This window comes from Callorhinus ursinus, unplaced genomic scaffold (assembly GCF_003265705.2).
Source record: "Callorhinus ursinus isolate GAN/ISIS: 27379988/994484 unplaced genomic scaffold, GSC_fseal_2.0 scaffold38, whole genome shotgun sequence".
NCBI classification, from domain to species: Eukaryota; Metazoa; Chordata; class Mammalia; order Carnivora; family Otariidae; genus Callorhinus; species Callorhinus ursinus.
Window position 1 is genome coordinate 5618054 of NW_027397100.1, and position 21077 is coordinate 5639130.

Below are 21077 nucleotides of genomic sequence, written 5' to 3' on the forward strand. Positions count from 1 at the left end.
GGAGGGGCTAAGGAGATGCAGGTGGCTGTTGAGTACAGTTTTTGGAGATGGCTCAGTGGCAGAGGAGTGACAGGACACCTGGTCTGTGGGGTGGCATTATTTTTGTTTGTTTACAGATGACAGCTTGAAGTGTTTTGATTTGCTCATCTTTTTTTTCTTTGGGTCTTATATCTTACATTGCCTTTTTTCTGGGCTTCTGCTACCAAAAAAAAAAAAAAAGAGTCAAAACTCTGCTGGATTCCCTTTCACATAATCTGCTTGTTTAACTTGTTTTCTTGGAGTTCTTTTTTTCTCTTTCCTTCTGCACATTGCTTTCAGATATTTCCAGGCTGTGTCTTTAGTGACCCTCTTTGATCACTAATTATGTGAGATCCTGGGAATTTCTCCTGGTTTCTTCTCTGAGGTCTCTCCGTATCTGGAAGTGGTTTTCTTCTGTCATTTGAGTCTTTTGTTCAATTCAGCTTTGTCCAGAACTCTAATTCATGGTGTGTGCCTCTCTTCTGAATGATAATGTGTTCTTGTACTCTTTTGACAACAGGAGAGCCTAGTGCTAAGAGCATGTGCTCTGGAACTAGGTTTGCCTGGGTTCAAATCCTGGCTCTACCAGCTACTAGCTAGCTGAGTGACCTTGGGAGTTACTTAGCCTTTTTATGCCTTAGTTTCTTCACCTATAACTGGAGGCAATAATAATAATACCTACTGCCAAGGATTGTGATGAGGAGTAAATGAGCTAGAGCTTCTGAAGTGCTCAGGAGGAACAGTGTCCACTGCATGTCATGTGCTCTATGCTTGTTAGCTGCTCTTGTTATTACTGCTGCTCTTGTCCTGGGGGAAGATAGGAGAGATGACCTTTTCCTGATTGTCATTCGGACCACACAAAAAAGTGATAAATTTATAGACTATTGGAGCCTTACTTGAAAAACTAGAAACAGGTAAATTCTGGGAGCCAGGTAGCATTCCCCCAAGTTTTTAAGGAATTCAGCAATGGACAACTTTAACCTTGGTCCCGATGTGGCATCTGGAGTTGCAGACGTCCACTGTGTGACCCCACCCTCCCCATGGCAGTGTTGGATTGCTTTCACTTAAATACAGGCTATAAAATTTTTATTTCTGCCTTACTGAATAGTTCTTCCAAAAAAACTGTTATTTAATTTTGCTTACCCCATCTGCAAATAACATGCTGGCCAACCAGCACACAAAAGTAAGTGACTTGCCTGGGGTCTGTGGTGGGGTTGGGATTTTAGTCCATGGCATCTAACTTCATTGGTATTAAAAGAGGAGAAAAGGTTCACTGGAATATATATATATATATATATATATATATATATATATATATATATATACACATACATACATATATATATATATATGTGTGTATATATATGTCAAACTATAATGCTGTCTTAGTTCAGGCTGCTATAACAAAATACCACAGACTCGGTGGCTTATAAACAACAGGAATTTATTCCTCACAGTTCGCAGGGGCGGAAGTTGAGATCAGGTACCAGCATGGTCAGGTTCTGGTGAGAGCCCTCTTTTGGGTTGCAGGTGGCCTTTTTCTTGTTATATCCTCATATGGTGGGGAGGAGAAAGAGCTCTTAGAGGTCCCCTCTGTGAGGGCACTAACCCTATTCAGGAGAGCTCCACTGTCATGACCTGATCACCTCCCAAGGCCCTCCCATGTAATGACATTGGGAGTTAGAGTTTCAACATGAATTTTGGGGTGGACACAAACATGTAGTCCATAACAAGTACCAATCTCTAAAAGTACGGTTATGAGCTCTCCATGATGATTTTTTTTTTTTTTTACAATGACAGCGTGCTATTTTTATAAGCAGAAGAAAAATATAACTCCTTGAACAAACAAAAGAGTAATAGCTAAGTGTTTGCATGACAGAAATAATAAAGTGAAATCATATCAACTAATCTCTTAGAGTTTTTAAGGAAAGTGAGCAGACTTGTGAATGAGGGAGACAGTCCCTTAAGACAGAATTTGCATCATTTCAAACTCTCAAAATGTTTATTAACTATAAAAGAAAGAAAAGGTAGTAACTTTGCAGCCGAGAAACCACCTTAACCAAACGATCAAGGTCAATCACCAGTAATCACCAGTAATAAGACATATTGCTATCATGAACCCTCTGGTATGATGCACAAAGGAGAACACAACATCATTTCCGTCGTATTTTTGTCAAAAATGCATAACCTCGGGGGATGGGTGAAATGGGTGAGGGGATTAAGCAGTGCACTTGCCATGATGAGCAAAGGGTGTTGTATGGAAGTGTCGCATTACTGTCTTGTACACCTGAAACTAATATAACACTGTGCTAACTGGAATTAAAGACTTAAAAAAAATGCATAACCTCAGTGTAATCAGGGGAAAACATCAGGCAAACCCAAATCAGAGACATTCAACAAAATAACCGATAAATATTCTTTTTTTTTTTTTTTTAAAGACTTTACTCATTTGAGAGAGAGAAAGAGTGTGAGCACAAGCTGGGGGTGGGGCAGAGGGAGAGGGAGAAGCAGACTCCCCACTAAGCTCAGAGCCAAATGCAGGAGGGCTCGATCCCAGGACCCTGAGATCATGACCTGAGCCAAAGTCAGACACCTAACTGACTGAGCCACCCAGGCGCCCCTAAAATAACGGGTAAATATTCTTAAGAAGTGTCAAGGACACAAATGACAAGGAAAGATCAAGGTTCTGTCACAGGCTGCAGTAGACTAAGAAATGACTACATATAGTAGGCATTCTGGATAGCATCCTGGGGCAGAAGAAGGACATTAGTAGAAAAAAGCTTGTGCAATTTGAAGAAGATTTTTGGTTTATAGTATTGAACCGGTGTTAATGTCCTGGTTCCGTTCAATGCACTAGGCTCATGTAAGATGTTAACCTCAGGGGAACCTGGGTCAGGGATATATGGAAACTCTACTATTTTTGCAACTTTTCTATAAGTCTAAAATTAGCTGAAACTAAAAAAAGAAAACTGACAAGATTCGTTACCAAAGTTTTCTGTGTTCTCCCTATCTCATTTTCTTTTCAGTAAAAAGCCATCACAGGTTAGAGAAACAATTTGGTCCTGGGTAGAAACTGGCTTAAGAATAGGAGGCAAGCTTGGAGTTCAGCCCCCCTCTCTGGGTAAATGAGAGTGGTGGCTTGCCACAGTGTTGCCTGGGGCTCATTTTGTGATGTGTTGAATTACCCAGACCTTTCTAAAGCTATGCTGATGGGAGATTTTTCTGAAATTTTTATGAGGCCAAGTGGGCAGAAAATTAGTGCAAGATACTGCATTTAAGGAAAAACAAAAATCCAAACCAGACTTTGACACAGAGTCATGAGTCCAAAGATATCAATTAGTACCCTGGTGTTCTCTGAGGATATTGCCTCACTCACTGTTTGCTGCTAAGACCAAAATGGTCTTGAAAACTGGTGCCCATCCATGCAGAGATGACCAAACCCAAGCGGTCCTCTGGAAGCATATGTAGATGAAAGTCTCTCCTTGGTCATGAGGAAGCAGACAAGCTTTAAAGCCTTGTAAATAGAAAAATCATAAAAGCTGGAGGTTTATAATGTGTTCAGATGAAGAATGTTGCAAAGAGGCAGCCTACTGGGAGTCTGCATGGAGTCTAGGAGGATTTGGACTCTGTCAGAGTACAGATTGCTCCATCCACAGGATGGAAGGCGCCCCACTGGCCTGGCACAGACATTTTGGTTGTTACAAAGCTGGGCTTGCTACATATGCAGGTGATAACCTTCTTTAGAAGCTCTACGTTTGTACCTGATGAGGGATAGCCTGATTTAGGGATTCTGTTTCCCAGATGCTCCGATGTAGGGAAAGGACAGCTCTGCATAAATGACAGAACAGAAAGGCTCCTGGATAAAAATGAGGGGGAAGATCTAGTGTGTCTCCATTGAGTTTGGCTGATATTAAACCAGTTCTGGCTGGCCCACCCAATTAAGAATCTCATAATCTCAGTGAACTAAAAAAACATTGTATTTCTGAACTTAGAAAGCTGGGGACTAGACCATTTTTGGTCAACAAGTATTTTGTGAGCATGCCAGGCACTGTGTTAGGCCCTGAGAATATAGCAATGATCAAGAGAGTCATGGTCCCGGGGCGCCTGGGTGGCTCAGTTCGTTAAGCGACTGCCTTCGGCTCAGGTCATGATCCTGGAGTCCCGGGACCGAGTCCTGCATCGGGCTCCCTGCTCAGCAGGGAGTCTGCTTCTCCTTCTGACCCTCCCCCCTCTCATGCTCATTCTATCTCATTCTCTCTCTCAAATAAATAAATAAAATCTTAAAAAAAAAAAAAGAAGAGAGAGAGAGAGTCATGGTCCCTGCCCGCATGGAGCTCACAGACCAGGAGACTGCACCTCTGAGCCTGAACCAGCCCACCCACCTCCCTCATTCACATAGCTTGGTTTACACCAAGATAAAAGTTTGCCCTTATATAATCCTAGAATTTAAAAACCTCTTTATGCATACTTTGTTATTTTAATTTCCTTCCAACAGTGCTTAAAAGAAAAGGTGTTTTCCTGTATACTTCATACATTTCATTTACATAACTTTGAGGTTGTATTTGGTGCTTTTAATCATAAAGCACCATTTCTCTTCTCTGGACCACTCCTCTCAGGCTCTGATGTTGAAGACACTTTGGGAAGGCTTTGTGGGTTTGCTCAGTGCTTATGGCAAACAGAAATATGTTTACTAAGGCATGGTGAGCTCGGAGAGGTGTAGCTTGGCCAGCTGGCAGTGTCCAGAGGGAACCAACTCTTCTCTGCTGCATAGACATTTCTCCCTTCCTGAATTTAATCTCTCGGGTCAGATTCCAAGTTGAACCTCAAAGCAATGAACCAGCTAGAGTGGTGCTAACTAACTTGATTCCACAACACTGTTGGTAATCTCTTGCCTGGCCCTTCTTCCAGAGGCTCTGGGCTTTCTTATTGAGTAGAGACTTGTCCTCACGCCTTGTGTTGGCAAAATACTAATGATTATGAATTTTTAGTTATTCTATTTAAAAAGTACAGTGGATAAGTGATGAACAGCATTTCTTATCAGAGAAATCAAGGATAGGCTATTGGTTGACAATTTAGAAGGCTCACCTCTGCTAACCTGGTAGAGCACATAAATGGTCATTTTTTCAAAGTACTTTTTGCACAACAAAGTCTACACTCATTAGCAGAGCTTTCCACCATCTGATCCTGATCCTTTCCAGCCACAAATTTTCCAACCCACCCCCACATAACTTCTATTACACCCTACTAGGCTATGTGTACCTCATACTTTCGCACCACCAAGCTTTCTCTGCCCTTTTCTGCCTTTAAGTCCCAGATTATCCAGTTCCTGCTCCCCTCCCCATGAAGCTGCCTTTGATCTTCCTATGGCATTATTTTGTGAGAGAGATACTAGATGATCCCTCTTTTTTTTTTTTTTTTTTTTTTTTTTTTACAAATGAGGAAACTGAGGCACAAAAAGGTTAAGAATTTTGCCCAAAGCGACAAAGTGGTAGAATTGGGATTTAGGATGCAAGCAAGTATCTTATACATGAAAGAGTCTTGGTCAGAGATTTCAACTTTGACTTTAACAAAGTTCATTTGTTAGTTGTGTTACAAAAGAGCAAAGGTAATATTTGGTAAAAGAATTTTAAATATTATAAATTGTAAGTATCTAATGGGGGGCCTGAAAATCATTGTATCTGCTACTGTCTGCATTCTGTGTTGAATCTCCTTTATAATAATAGATTGGATGTAGAAGTATAGGGTAAGGAAAAATTGAAGATTACTTTGAGGGTTTCTTAAAATACCAGAAAAAGGATTGGGCCTTTTGTGGTAGGAAGGTTATCATAGGGTTTCTGGATAAAGTTAGAAAAGACTGAAAAAGACAAGGAAGTGAGGGTGTTAAATTGATACCAACCTGGCAATTTAAAATAGAAGAATTTCCTCTTCTAGGCTGTTCTGTCATTTTCATTTGATTCTTTATAACTTCTGTTTCTTTGATGAGATTTTCTATTTTTTAATTTGTTTCAAGAGAATTTATGATTGCTTATTGAAGCATTTTTATGATGGCTGCTTGAAAGTCCTCTGTAAGCTAATTCCAACATCAGATTCATCTTGGTATTGGTGTCAGTTGGTTATCTTTTCTCATTCAAGTTGTGATTTACCTGATTCTTGGTATAATGGGTGATTTTCAGTTCTCTTCTGGACATTTTGTCTATTATATTAGGAGACTCTGGGTCCTATTTAATCTTTTCGTTCACCGGACAGTCACCCTATTTAGGTTTAGCTCACAGGTTGAGATCTACTTCTGTGGGTTATGGTTCCACTGACAGTTTCTTTTTAGAGCCTTTGTTTTTACTATTTTGGTCTGCTTGGTTTATCTGATGTAGCTGGGGCTCTCACTGGTCCCTGCTGGTGCTGATGAAGGCGTTTCCCCAGGCCATGCTATCTGGTACCTCTAGGTGAGGGTAGGGAGTCTCTATCCTGCTGGGATGAAGAGTACCTCCTAGGGCCCTGCAGGGAGGGAGAGTGCTTCCCCAAACTGTTCTCTTGTCAGTGGGCTCCTGTTTTATCTTTGTTGGTGCTGCCAGCAAAACTCCCATTCTGTAATGGGAAAGGATGAGCTGACCTGGATTGCCTTCTGTTCCTAGGTTGGGGCTTGGGAAACATTGGGTCTTGGCCACCTTCTTCTGTTGGGCTGGGGGTAGGCGGCAGTCATAAGATGCTCTGCTGCTGCGTTGGTCCTCCAGTCCTGGGGTCACTGTTGGCCTTCCTTTTTCCACCTTTCGGACTTCTCCTTTGGTTGCCTCTCATGTTAATTCCAGGGTTTGTAGTTGTACTTAGCAAGGAGGTTGGGGGAGAAACCATTTACATCATCTTGTCTTAACTCTGATGGTGTTCTATTTAACCATTTGTGGGGTTTTTTTGGGTTATTCAGTGGTTTTAAAAAGGTGAGTTCTGTAGACATCATGATGGATGGGGGGGTGGCTTCCAACAGCCTGGACATCTGAAAGGCTTCCTTACCACACAGACCCACAGGCCTGGGCCTGGTTGGCTGCCCAGCACAGGCTGTTACTCATCTGTCTTCTGCTTGCTTGGCTGGTGATGTCAGTTCTTTTTGTCTGCTTTAAAAGCAGGCATTTCTTATTGTTGTTGTTCTTATGCTCACTGAATAATGCAATAGTTTGTTGCACTTCTAGCATGATTAAAACAGATAAACTATTGCCTTTGTAGAGCCTTTCCTTAGCCTATCATTTTGGTTGATTTTGTCTCTCTTTTGGCAAAGATTTTGTATTAAATTCAGCCATGCAGTTATATCTAATTGTGATCTAACTATGAGATATTTAATTTTTGTGTGAACATTTCTGTTTCAGTGCTGCAAAACAATGGCCAAGTTTTATTGTAAATTAGTGTGAAAATTTTTTTGACATTTCCCACTTGTGAATGTGGAATTTGAGGTCATCTCAGTTCTTCCATAGTAAAATGTGTCTTAAAAAAAAATCAGAGTGGGAAATCCTTTATATTAGAAGCCACGGCCCCCTTTGTATAGTTTACCATAATAGTTTTGCACAAATAATTTCAGGTTAAAATTGCATACTATTTATTCCCACCCATTTCCTTTATTGGCTGTGACACACAGGAATTACGCCCATTGCTTGACTAACCTTTCTGACCTTTTGTTACTTGGCTATAAATTGACTTGGGTCTTTTGCAAAAACACTGTCAGGGGGGAAAAATCTTTTTGTTAGAACCCAGCCAATTCCTGCTTCAGTGCAGAACAGTTTGTTCTCCTGAAGAAATGAGCCAGTTCAGTGAACAGAAAAACATAGCCATAAACTGGCATCGCCAAAAACTGCAAAAGTGATTGCCCACAATCATTCCACCGAGCAGGGAACTTTATAAAAGAATGAGGCTTTGGGGAGAAAAATGCAGTTTTGAGTTACATGAGGTCTAGGTAAATGTAATGGACATGTTAGAGTTGTAACTTCTTTGGGGCTTCTTTTTCTGAGCTCTGGCAGTCACCAGCATTCGAACATTTTAAATGGGAATGTTGGATTCTCCCTTTGCCTGCTCTCTGAGTCGCAGACTGCCTTTGGAGCACGTAAGCCCTGCGCTTGAGTTGATCTTCCCACTAGGTCTAGGCTGAAAGCTTCTTCTACCAACACAAACATTTCCTGAGTGATTGCTCTGTGCGACACACTGAGTCTTGGATCCATCACCCAAGGAAGACATTTTAGAGTGGGCTAGTGAGTTACACGAAAATGTGAAAAACAAAGACAGCGTGGCAGCTGCAGTAACAAAACTGTACAAGACACAGAGTCATTACCTGGCAGACTTCGCTTCATTTGTTTGTAGGTTGTCTAGAAGTTTGCCACATAGATGAGAGGAGAAGGGTGTGGTGGGCAACGTGAGGAGTGCGTGTGAGGTTGAACAGTGATGAGACAGTGTGGGTGTCCACGTACTGTGAGCAGAACTGCTTGGGTACAAAGTATGAGGAGGGAAAGGAGTGGTGGACCGTGGAACTGGAGAGGGAGAGGGACCAGATAGTGTGTGTCTTAAATGCCACGTGAAGCACTTTGGAATTTATACTGTAGGCCGTAGAGCTGTGTCAAGGCTTGAGCAGAGGGTGGCCCTGGCAGAGTTGGAGTGGGAAGCTGTGGGTTTGCAAGGAAGCATGAGCTCAGGAAGAGTGGGTTGGACCAGACTGAGAAAGGACCAGGACCCCGGGCTGAGTGGGTGCACTCTGGCCTGTGGGGCATCACTGAAGGTGATGAACACTGTGTTTTGGAAAGGCAAATGTGAGGGGCACCTGGGTGGCTCAGTTGGTGAAGCGTCTGTCTTCAGCTCAGGTCATAATCCCAAGGTTTTGGGATTGAGCCCCACATCGGGCTCTTTGCTCAGCAGGGAACCTGCCTCTCCCTCCGCCTGCCGCTCCCCCTGCTTGTGTTCTCTCTCTGGCAAATAAATAAAATCTTTAAAAAAGAAAGAAAGAACATAAGAAAGAACGAAAGGCAAATGTGGTTGCGCTGCAGCAGCCCATATGCGTATGCACAGGCTGTGTGTGTCACTGCAGCAGTCTCTGTGTGAGAGGAGAGGGACGGTGCTTAGAAACCACGTGGAGGAGCCACGCTGGTGACTGGGGAGTGCGGGGAGCAAGGATGAAAGCAGGAACCCCAAGACTTCTGCTGAACTCTCTACATGCCTGGCAAGGACACCTTCACATATACTACCTTGTCTCATTTTCCTAGTGAACCTTGCCCTGTATGCGCTGATAACATCCCATTTTATAAAAGAGAAAACTGAGGTTCGAAAGGGTAAATACTTTGCTCAAGACCCGAGTGACCTGCACTAGGAAGTTGCCAAGTCTGGGTTGGAACTCCAGTTTATCTGACTCCAACCATAATGACCTGCCACCTTTGTTCTAACTGAACCCCCATTGTTAGCCATGTCTCAAAATGCTTACATCCTCTCTGTAAGAGCTATACCTAGAAATAATAGCTCTACTAATACTTAGACTTTAGTAGTAATGATAATACAATTCATATTTTGAAAGCCTATTTTTCTTTTTCTTCTTAACCTGTTCTGCCGTGAAAATATCAGATACATGATTTTATTCCTTAAAATCTCACCATTTTGGAAGAATTGGTATGGGGGAAGGCCCAACCAAATTGGCAAAAAGTATAAATAACTGAATATCCTAAAAGAAATGTAATTTTATAATGGTCAAGTGAGTGTGTATATATATAACAACTCATGTTAAAATAATGAACTATGGCTTTCAGTAATTAGAGAAACTTTTAGGACTAACATAAAGCTGATATGGTAATTTTTAGTAAATGTATGCTTTTAAAGGTTTCAGAAAACATTTTTCAGGTAACCATACTATAGCTGAAGGAGAGGTTTACTAAGTAAAAACCATCTTCAGTCAAGTCCCAGGGCGAATGAATGATTCTGTCTGTGAAATACTGATTCTACAGTCATGAGTCCTGGATCCAAGGGTTAAGACCTGGGAAGCAGATGGGAAAGAAGCAAAAACAAACCTACCCTAGTCTGTATCAGAACTATATTCTTGGTTAATGGATCAGCCCCTAGTTAGTTACCAGAGGGAAATACCGTCCCATTTGGGACTGGAGCCTTGAGGTTCCAGCATCAAAGACTGTAATTATGGAGTGTTGCAAGCTGTCTCTTCAGCATCTCATTTCACCCTTTTTTTGCTTTGCGAAGTGGAACCAGAAATAAAGAATGTTGTTGAGATAGAAAAATGCTCAAAATGTGGGGAAAGTATCTAAATGTGAAGCTAAGTCTATATTATGCATTTGTGGCATCACTAGCAAAAGAAAATTGCTGGATTTTTTAAGAAAAAATTAATATCTAATGTGACTGAGCTGTAGAACTGTAGTATGCTCCCCTGCCAAAACAGAGATTATATATAGCACAGGAAAAGCCAGCCCTTCTTTCCTCAAGTGGCTGCCGAGCCTAGCATAGCAGGAGAAACACTTATGTAAGCGGCTGTGCTCATTAGTTGGGCTGTAAATTCACACCGCTGGGCCGCGGCGGGTTCTTTGTCTGCCTTGCGTTAGCTCTTGCTTGCTTCCTCCACAACTCTAGGGCCTGTGCCTGGCATATAAGGAAATGCTGGAGACACGGAGCCCAAAACATAGCCCCTGACAGTCTAGTCTAGTGGAGCAGACAGACAGGCAGTTCCAGCTCATGCGGAGCAAGAGGCTATGGGCCCTGGAGCTGAGAGGAGGAGGCACAGTGTGGAGGAAGCTGCCAACCATGCCTTGGGCCTCTGGTCAGATGGGGAGGCCCACCGTCTGTGAACAAACGCACGTCGGTTCCCTCCCTGCACCTCACTTTCCTCCACCATAAAAAGATAATGCCCACACTGTTCACAGGTATCACGTGATACCATGAAACTCGAATGTGGTAGCCCATATGATGTGCCTTACCAGAACTGGCACTCTGTGGGCCTTTTGTGAACATTCCTTTCTCTGCCTCTTTCCTTTCCTCAGACCCCCAGACCAGTTCCACTTCTTCCCTTACTGAGAAACACTGTCCCCTTCGTGAACTCTGTCAGTCTCTCTCTCTCTCTCTCACCTCCGGATTCTCCCATCCGCATTTCTCCCTTCTCCTGTTTCCTCCCTGTCTCCCAGGAGTGGGTATCCCAGTTGCTTTTGCCTTGTCTGGGCAGCAGCAGCTCAAGGGGGGAGAGTGCGCGTGGGGCAGGTGGCTGGTGAAAGCATAGCTGACATTGCAGTCATGGCCACATCGCACACCAGCGGTTCTCCTCATCCGGGTCCTCTCAGATCCTCTTCCATGGGTCTTCCTCTCTTGCTCCAGGCTGCTGAGAGAGAAGAGTGAGGATTTGCCCTTGCCAAGTTGCCTGGATCTAGATAGAATCCCTTCCTCCTGCAGACATTCTACTCCCAGCCAGGGTCCTGCTGGGCATTCTTCAAAGGGACCCCATGGTGGGATCACATTTGGCTCCCTTTGTCCGAATGTTGTCAGAGTCCATGCCTGGGGGAGTTGATGGGAGGACACTGGGGATATCTGCTCCCTTTCCTGTGTGGCTCGTGGCTCCCCGTCCTACTGTCCAGCCCCACGTACAGCCAGGCCCCAGGGGCTGCCACCCCTTTGTCTAAGGCAGTGGTTCTCGGGAGGGCACAATTGGCAATGTCTGCAGACCTTTTTGATTGTCACAACAGGGGTGCGGGTGCTGTAGGCATCTAGTGGGTAAAGGTCAGAGACATTGCTAAATATCCTACAATACACAGGACAGCCCCCTAAAACAAAGAATTACCTGATCTAAAATGTCAATACCAAGGTTGAGAAAACCTGATCTAAGGGATTTCCCACACAAGTTTCTTTTCTTTTTTTAAAGATTTATTTATTTATTTGAGAAAGAGAGAGAGAAGGAGCATGAGCAGGGGGAGGGGGGAGGGGAAGGGCAGAGGGAGAGGGAGAAGCAGACTCCCCACTGAGCAGGGAGCCCAGTGCAGGGCCATCCCAGGACCCTGGGATCATGACCTGAGCCGAAGGCAGATGTTTAACCGACTGAGGTGTCCCACCACACGAGCTTCTTTGTGCTTGTCTGCCTCTATGTCTGTGCTTGGGGTCTTTTGTTAACCTTAAAATCTCCTTCTCCCCAGTAGGTGGCCTTACCTCTCTGAAGTTTTTCTCCATCCCTGCTCCAGAGTTGGTCCTTACCTTGAGGTTTCGAGACTGCATAAGTCTGTCCATTGCAACACCTAACCACCCTTTGCCTTCTGAAAGTCCCCTTCAGCATGGCTTATTCTTTCTCTTTTGAGGGCGCAGTAAGAGCTTGGTCATAAGGAGGATGACCATCCAAACTCCAGTTTATAGAATGATAATATTTCAAGGCCCCAAATCTTTGGCACTAGGAGAGTCCATGACACAACATGGAATGAACACTGGACTTGGCATTAAGAGATTTAGTCTGATACCTAACTACAACATTCCAGCTCTATGACAATAGACCTAACTTCCCTGAGCTTCAGCTTCCACACAGGTAAGATCAAGATAATGTCCATTTCCTAAGACTGTTTGAGGCTGCGAGGAGAAGTTAGCATAGAGTCTGGTACACAGTAGTCAGTCAAATGTGGGTTGAAACTGAAAAATGAATCCAAGGTCCCCAGTGTGACTCTGAAAATGAAATTGTTTCCCATTGCCTCGATAACAGCAATCTTAATTCCAGGTAGCACCTCACCATTACACCACTGAGAATGAGTAGAAGCCTTACTGGCACTGGGCCGGTAGCGTAGCCTTTTCATTGTAGAAGTACCAGAGTGCTGAAATTTTCACCTGTTTCCACTGAGTCACTGGCTTCTGACTCCCCACTGTTTGATAAGGAGCTGTTTCCCTCTCTTGGAACACTGGGGCCCTAGAACCATACCCTGAAGGTTGGGAGGTCACCCTGACCTGAAGTAAGCAAGTCAGCTGCCTGTAAGGAGGCTGCTGAGGCATGAGAGGGACACTGCATCCATCCATTCACTCCCACGACTTTCTGGTACATGGAGACCAACACAGAGGAAGTAGTGGTACATTTTGTTCAGACATTATATTACATTTACCTGTTTCCTCCTCTGCTAAGAGGTTAGTGACAGTTGATCCCATGTGCAAAGGCAATTTTCATATACCCCTAGGGCTAAGGTTATAAAAACCATCTAAATACCCAAACAATGGAAATACCATCTATTATTTGCCCAGAGAATTTCAAACTTACTTTTTCTATATATGGCCTTATCTCTAGAACAGAGAAAGAAGCTTGTGCATATCAAAGAAAGAACTGATTCCCTCCTCGGCAAAAGCTATAAAATGTCCTAAGGCCTGCAGAAATGCTGTCGGCCATCCAATTTTTATCAGTGGTTAAATGACCCAGAAATGTTACATGAGTAGGTCATGAGTCAGAGACCAGGGGATGGATGGTGTGTGATCAGCTGGACATCAGCAGGGCTCACACAACTAAGAGCAGCTTATGATGCTTATCCTCACACAGCATGCCTTCTCGGGTTTCCTCCGAATCCCGGGGCACTTAACTGTACATCCCAGGACTTAGCTCTTCATCTTCACTTCAGTGTACTGTCTTGTACTGTTCACTCTTCCGGGATGTGGGTGTCTGTTTTCGTGCCGACCAGACGTGCCGTGGGGTAAGAGCGTGGCTTTGGAACCAGGAAGACCTGGATTGGAGTCCCAGCTGTCGCCTGTTGTCTGTGTGACCTGAGCGAAGTTACGTAGCTGTCTGACTTTGGTTTCTCAACTTGGTAAATTGATGATACTTAGCTTATGAGGATTGTTGTAAGGATTAAGTTAAATGAGGAAATAAATGTGAAGCCGTTGGCACAGTGCCTGACAGAGTAATTTTATTCGGTCATCGGTGGTGGTAGTGGTGGTCCTCTTTGAAGGCAGAGACACTGTGGATTTGAATTCTCCCATTTCTACCATATTTCTTAGCATGGAGCTGAGCATTTCATAGCACTCAGTTATTTTTTATTTGAAAAAAGTGACAGGACATGCATCTGTATAAAAACACATGCTCAAGGGGATAATCTGACAATGACAATAACTTAAAAACTCTAGCTGTCATGTTTTAAAATTTTTTAGCTCATTTTTATTTTTATTTTATTTTTTTTAAGATTTTATTTATTTATTTGACAGAGAGAGAGAATGAGAGATAGAGAGCATGAGAGGGAAGAGGGTCAGAGGGAGAAGCAGGCTCCCTGCCGAGCAGGGAGTCGATGTGGGACTCGATCCCGGGACTCCAGGATCATGACCTGAGCCGAAGGCAGTCGCTTAACCAACTGAGCCACCCAGGCGCCCTTTTAGCTCATTTTTAAAAATCTGATACATGAGGAGGAGTCTAAGGTAAGTCAGTCCCTACTCTTTGTAGTAAGTTAGATCATTTGAATGGAAAGCATCTAGACCATTTCATCTCAGCCCTTTGCTTGGTTAGGATTCACTGGCATGTCCTCTGCCTTTTAGAGGATCAACGTAAAGAATGGCTGTTTGAGTGTGTTTTATGGTATCTTTCCAAATACAGCCTGCTTCCTCACCATTACCCCTTTCCCCTTACAGAGAGTTCTGAGACGTGTTTCTCCTTGAGTTTACCTCCAGGAGACTTTGTCTCTGTGTAAGAGTGAATGTCCATCTTTGTTAAATAATAAAGTGCACTCCAAATACATTTCCACGTTTGCTCTTGATACTAGGGATCTCCAGGTCAAATACAGTGACAGGTAGGATGTGGAGAACATTGTAATTGTCCCTGTCCCCCCAGCACCTCTGCTACATCCCCACTCCCTTCCGGGGCAAAGAGACAATATTTGTTTTTGTCTTCCAGTAGACAGGGGTCAGTCCCACCCTTAGTTCGGGGGGTGGGTTTTGACTGTGTAAACCCAGTCAGGTAACCCCTCGCATGTTGCCTCAGTGATTAACCCAGTGGCAGTCAGTGCCAAGGTTCAGTGCTAGGCAGGTGACCCAGTTCAGGCCATCAGAATGTTTGCTGAGGATTTGGTAAAAAGGCTCGCAGTGTTTCGAGAGGCTTCCCAAAGCCAGTCCTGTCTGTGTCCTTCTGGATGGTGTGGGACGTGAAGCCTGGGACTGCCACAGCCGTCTTGCCTTCATTAGGGAAGCTACTCATTTAGGACACAGCTAACAAAGCAGAGAGAAAGAAAATGGGCCCTTGTTTTCATTGTAGAGCAATGGAACCAAACCCAACCTCTGGACTTTCCAGTACACGTGCCGTTATAAACCTTTCATGACGTAAGCCATTCGAGTTGGTAGATTTCATTACTTGTACCTTAATCCAAATGGCACTAGGTAGGGCGCCTGGGTGGCTCAGTCAGTTAAGTGACTGCCTTCAGCTTGGGTCATGATCCTGCAGTCCCGGGATTGAGGCCCACATCGGGCTCCCAGCTCAGCGGGGGGCCTGCTTCTCCCTCTGACCCTCTCCCCTCTCATGCTGTTTCTCTCTCTCTCTCTCTCTCTCTCTCTCTCTCAAATAAATAAATAAAATCTTTTTAAAAAATGGCACTTGGTAGATAAGTTTCCTTTAATTTTATATATATTAGTGGTTCTAATCTGTGGACCAAGATACTACCTTGGAGGAAGGGGAGCAGGGGTTAGAGTGCTCCATTTTGGAAAAGCATGAATTGCTTATGTATTTTTGCACATTAAGGAAATGTATTGCCTGTATATTAATATTTTTCAAATTTATCTGAAGATTTCGAATAAGGAAATACCAAGTTAGGAAAACTACCGAATGTCTAAGTTTCTGTTGTGTTTTCACATTGAACAGAGGTTAAAAGCATCATGTAAATTTCTGCAAAAATGTTTGTTGGTAGAGAAGGCATTGCTTGGGTAAGTGTTTCCTTCTTCCTCCCTCCCTCCCTTTCTTTCTCTAGTTCCTTCTCTGAATCCTTTATCACCCTTTATCTCCTTCTATTTAGTCTTGTTATCTGAACCTTTGTTAGAAATAGTTGAGATATAAATTCTAATTAATCTAATTTAGATGTCTACATTAAGATTCAGCTCAGCTTTTCAGGCCCTGCACCTGTCAGCTCTACACATAGGCAAACAAATACTGGGTATTGAGTGCTTTAGTATCAAGGGAACTGAACTGAAGTTCAATCTCATGCAACAAATTGGGTCTTGGATGGGAATGCTTGTAATTATAGCCCTCCCCCCCCGTTTTGCTAGTAAAGCAGGACACTGCAGATGAAGTTCTGTAACCAGTGTGTTAAATAGATGTCCGCTATGTACATATCATCATTGCTGAGGTTGAGTGGTCCTGCGTAAAGCCCTTACCTCAGATCTTAGAATTCTTTGAAAAGACATGTACGCCAGATGCTATATGAGCCAGAGCTATTTTTATAGAAGAATGTATCAGTGAATTATTCTGGAACCTCTTAAAATTACCCTACCAGAAGAGCACTCTGGAACCTTGCATTTGATAAATGTCAACCACTGCTATTATGAAATATGCTCTTTGCTATTGCTCAAATGCTCTTTTCTTTACCTTCTCTACTTTGCCACAGATTCTTGACCAATAATTCTTAGCTTTTTTTTTTTGAGCAATATACATTGTTTTTTTTTGACATAGAACCAAAATTTTGATGCCCCTCCCTGCCATGCACACACAGGTACACACACACAATTTGTTGCAAGTAGAACATTGTGATAATTCATAACTATAACTTTCAGGGAAAAGAGGCTGCTCTTGGCCCAGCGTGGGTGTAAGTGAGCTAGCTGAACCCTATTCATTTTTTTCATATTAAATAAAGTATAGCTGAATGCAAGGGAGAGAGACTTAACATAAGGACAACCTTGAATTGTCTCCTAATTTGTTCAAAACAAAACAAAACAAAACTTACCAACTCTGGTGTTTCATGTCAGCAGTGACGTAGGCTTCCTGCGCTCCCCAGTGTTGGCCTGGCCCGGTGTGCTGCTTCTAGAAGTCCAGGCTGAGACCGCCAGCTGGCTATGGAACCCTTATTCTAAGACTGTGCTGCCACTTTCTTGTGACACTGGAGTCAGAACCAAAAGGGGCTTGCTGCCAGTAACCCGAAGGGCTGTATTCAAGCACTGACCTATTTTTACACTGTAATCGGGTTGGGTTTCTCTTTTCCCTTGCAACGCAGTACTCGCTCATTCTTTTTAGAGCTCGAGAAACCAATTCTCTGGTACTTCTTTGGCTTGGTTGTTTTTCAGTTTGACATAGGTCACTCTTAACTGGGGACAAGAATATCTACCCCCTTTTCCCAGTGGGAGGATAGGGGTTGCTTTATGAGGGTAAAATGAAAGGATAGGAAAACATGAACCAGGTGAGGATGGGTAGCTTACGAGGAAGAACAGGACAAGATGAACTAGATAGTGGAAGGTATTTGGGATTATAGGTCCAGGGCTCTGCTCTTTACATCCTAATCATGCATATGGATGAATTTAGTTTACTCATCAAATTTGGCTTCAGCTCCGTCTGTGCTGAGTGATAGAGGCACCGTGATAAGATATAGCCCTTGCCTCAGCCCGCAGTCTCGTAGGGGAGGGAGCTGGTTCCACAGGTACAGCATATGGTTGCCAGGGCTGCAAGGGAGGTGGGCGCAAGCAAGGGTGCTGGCTTCTTGGACAGGAGCTTCCCAGCCAGGCAGGCCCCTTGCCTCCCAGGGCTCTCCCCTCTGGGCCGCTCACACCTCCATCAGGCCAATGCCCGGTCTGCATCATTTTTGTTCGTTTGTTTGTTGCTGCTTAGGTATGTGCTTTGTATAATGTGTAGAGGTCAGCTTGTTCAGGTGCGTTTCTCATGTCTCCTCAAGGAGACCTTTGAGATAGGAGGGCAAGCGTGTTACCTGGCCCTGTTCTCCCAGTGGTGACATGCCTGGGGGATGTCTTCTCACCCTTTAAGACCTGCTCCCATAGGGTGTTAAGTTCTACTCTGATGTCCTGAGGAATACTCAGATAGTTCTCTGGTGTTTCCACTGCCTTTCTCTCCTGACCTCCGTTAGCACTTAGAGCTTTGAGGTTCAGCTTACCCCTCTATCTGTTTACACCTGTATCTCTCTGTTTTCCCCACTGGGTTGTAAATCTTGGACACACGGCCTGTGTTTTCTTCATCTAGGATATCCCAGCTACTTCGCAGGAACGAGTCACACGAATGAAGTGTGCGTGTCATGTAAACGAAGTTCCTACCCAGCACCAAGAGGGCTGAGGCTACGGAGAACACCTCAAATCATTCTTGACTGGTTTCCAGACTTTTTGAGCTGGTAGAATATCTTTTATACTTAAAAATAAAGGAAGGGATATGCAGAAAGTTTGGGAGCATATAACCTAGGAGAACGTAAAAAGTGGCCTGTTAGCATTCATGAGACAAAGAGAGACTGGTAAGGAAGGGCTGTGTACCCCGTGACAGCTCAGGGGCACACATTGGAAGAGTGTTCCCTAACTTCTTTATTGAATGTCGTCTTGAGTGCAGGGCAGGATACACATGACCTGGTAGAAAGCATTACCACGCCTTGTAATGAAATGCTTGTGTGCCAGCTGATGTGTCAAAGTCTGAGTTAGTTCGAAAGTTGATTGAAGATAGCCATGATTAATGGTCACAGAAGTTGAGGCTGCCTGTGTCAGAGCCTTCTTGGTTCCCAGAGGGGAAGTGCCACAAGTCGGTGCTGGAGAAAGATGGAGGTAGCAAGGAAAGGAACATGAGGACTAGCCTGGTGTAAGTTTCTCTTGGCTCTTTCCTGGTTTGGACCTTATATTTTGAGAAATACTGTTAAATGTCAAGAATCCTCCTTGACTGAAAGATGGTTCTGTACACCAGAGGGTGCTATGTTTCAATTTCATGTCTTTCTTTCTTTTTCATTCCTAAGGTTGTATATTTGAAGATTAACCAACTGAGGATTTGCCCTCAACAAAAGATTGTTGAAGGCCTAAACACACCCCACCTATTTGCCGCTTTCTTAGCATAATTAAAGGCATTTGAAGTAGCCACACCACAGATCGTCTGGGTTGGCTTTGCTATATACTGCTAGTTCTTAGCTGTTAAGTTCTTTCCTTAAAACTAGACAACTTCTCTTATGCTGCAGCTTAAGTCCATTTTCAGTGTTCTTTTTTTTGGTGGAAATCGGGACCATCTGGTCGCCATCATCTGTGTAATAACAATGATTGAGGCTGGCTATTAAGGCACCCTTCGGCCTTTTCTCTTGTCTGGGCAGCATTGTCTCTGTTCCTGTGGCCATTCCCCATAAATCTCATTTTCCAACCCTTTAATCATTTTGGTGGCTTTCTGTGGAAACGACATCAAAGGCTCAGTTCTAGTGCCTCTGTTCTGGTGGGATCTGGGCTGTCAGCTAATGGATACAGACTGTGGTGGTTTTTTTTTTTTTTTAATCTTTAATTTTTTATTGTTATGTTAATCACCATATATTACATCATTAGTTTTTGATGCAGTGTTCCATGATTCATTGTTTGTTCATAACACCCAGTGCACCATGCAAAACGTGCCCTCCTCAATACCCATCACCAGGCTAACCCATCCCCCCACCCCCCTACCCTCCAGAACCCTCAGTTTTTCAGAGTCCATCATCTCTCATGGTTCGTCTCCCCCTCCGACACACTCCCCTTTTCTTCCTCTCCTGTTATCTTCTTCTTTTCCTTTTTTCTTAAAATATGTTGCGTTATTTGTTTCAGAAGTACAGATCTGTGATTCAACAGTCTTGCACAATTCACAGCGCTCACCGTAGCACATACCCTCCCCAATGTCTATCACCCAGCCATCCCATCCCTCCCACCCCCAACCACTCCAGTAACAGTTTGTTTCCTGAGATTAAGAATTCCTCATATCAGTGAGGTCATGTGATACATGTCTTTCTCTGATTGACTTATTTCACTCAGCATAACACCCTCCAGTTCCATCCACGTCGTTGCAAATGGCAAGATCTCATTCCTTTTGATGGCTGCATAATATTCCATTGTGTATATATATGGATGCAGAATGTGGTGGTTTTAACCATCCAGTTTCTGTAGCTAGTCCCCACATTTCCAACATTCAGGATCTGCTAACCATTAGGGCTGGTTTACTACCTCTTAATTGTGACACACTTTATAAATATTATTAAGGTGCTGATTTAACTTAAAACACAAATTTTAGCTTGTGAATAATTCTAGCTTTTTATCCCCCCAGCCTAGTTTATTGCATTTAAGATACTTTTCTGAGCTGTCTGATTATTAAGTGGATATGTTATCTCTTGTTGGAGGGTAACCTGAATTTTGTTGTGTTTCTTTCATTCATTTAGTCACTCAACATCCGTGAGTGCTTACAGAGTGTCAGGCCTTGCGCTAGGGATTGAGGACCCCAAGATGAACAAAACCTCTTCCCTAAGTTCAAGGATAGCTCAAAGATTTTTCTAGAGGAAAAATCAGACACATACTAAAAAGAGAGATAATATAAAGTAAAAAGTGTTATAAAGGTGACTTAAGTGCAGTAGAAATTTAGAAAAGCTTCACTGAAGATGTTCTATTTGAAGTGGGTCTGAGCATGAATTAGTCTTCAGGGATAAGGGAGTTAGAGAAGGCTCAATGGGGAGGGGACTCTAGTATATGTGAAGGCAAGGAGGCTGGAGTGTCAGGGTGCAGTGAACCTAGGGGTAGCTGGGCATGAACTTGAGTGGCTAAAGAAGCAGGCAGATGCCAAACTGAAAACTGCCCATACCAAGCCAACAAATATCCAATGGAAATATAATGTGAGCTGCATATGTCATTTTAAAATTCTAGGAGCAACATTTTACAAATAAAAATAAGGGGGTGCCTGGGTGGCTCAGTCAGTGAAGCGTCTGCCTTTGGCTCAGGTCATGATCCCAGGGTCCTGGGATCAAGTCCCGCATCAGGCTCCTTGCTCAGTGGGGAGCCTGCTTCTCCCTCTGCCTGCTGCTCCCCCTGCTTGTGTGCACTCTCTCTGACAGATAAATAAAATCTTTAAAATAAATAAATAAATAAAAATAAGAAGTGAGCTCTCGAGCCTTGAGAAGACACAGAGGAAACTTAAATGCATGTTAGTAAGTGAAAGCCATTCC

The 21077-nt window shown here is 43.5% G+C and overlaps 1 protein-coding gene across 7 annotated transcripts in view; it reads left to right on the top strand.

Moving 5' to 3' along the window:
• Positions 1-21077, top strand: part of ZHX3 (zinc fingers and homeoboxes 3) — a 125169-nt gene that overhangs the window by 68904 nt on the left and 35188 nt on the right. The window contains exon 3 of one of the 7 annotated variants that reach the window (XM_073880421.1): positions 18128-18272. The exons of the other annotated variants lie outside the window; for them this stretch is intronic. The gene's annotated coding sequence lies outside the window, so the exon portion shown is untranslated. The remainder of the gene's footprint in view (positions 1-18127; positions 18273-21077) is intronic. 7 annotated transcript variants of the gene reach the window in all.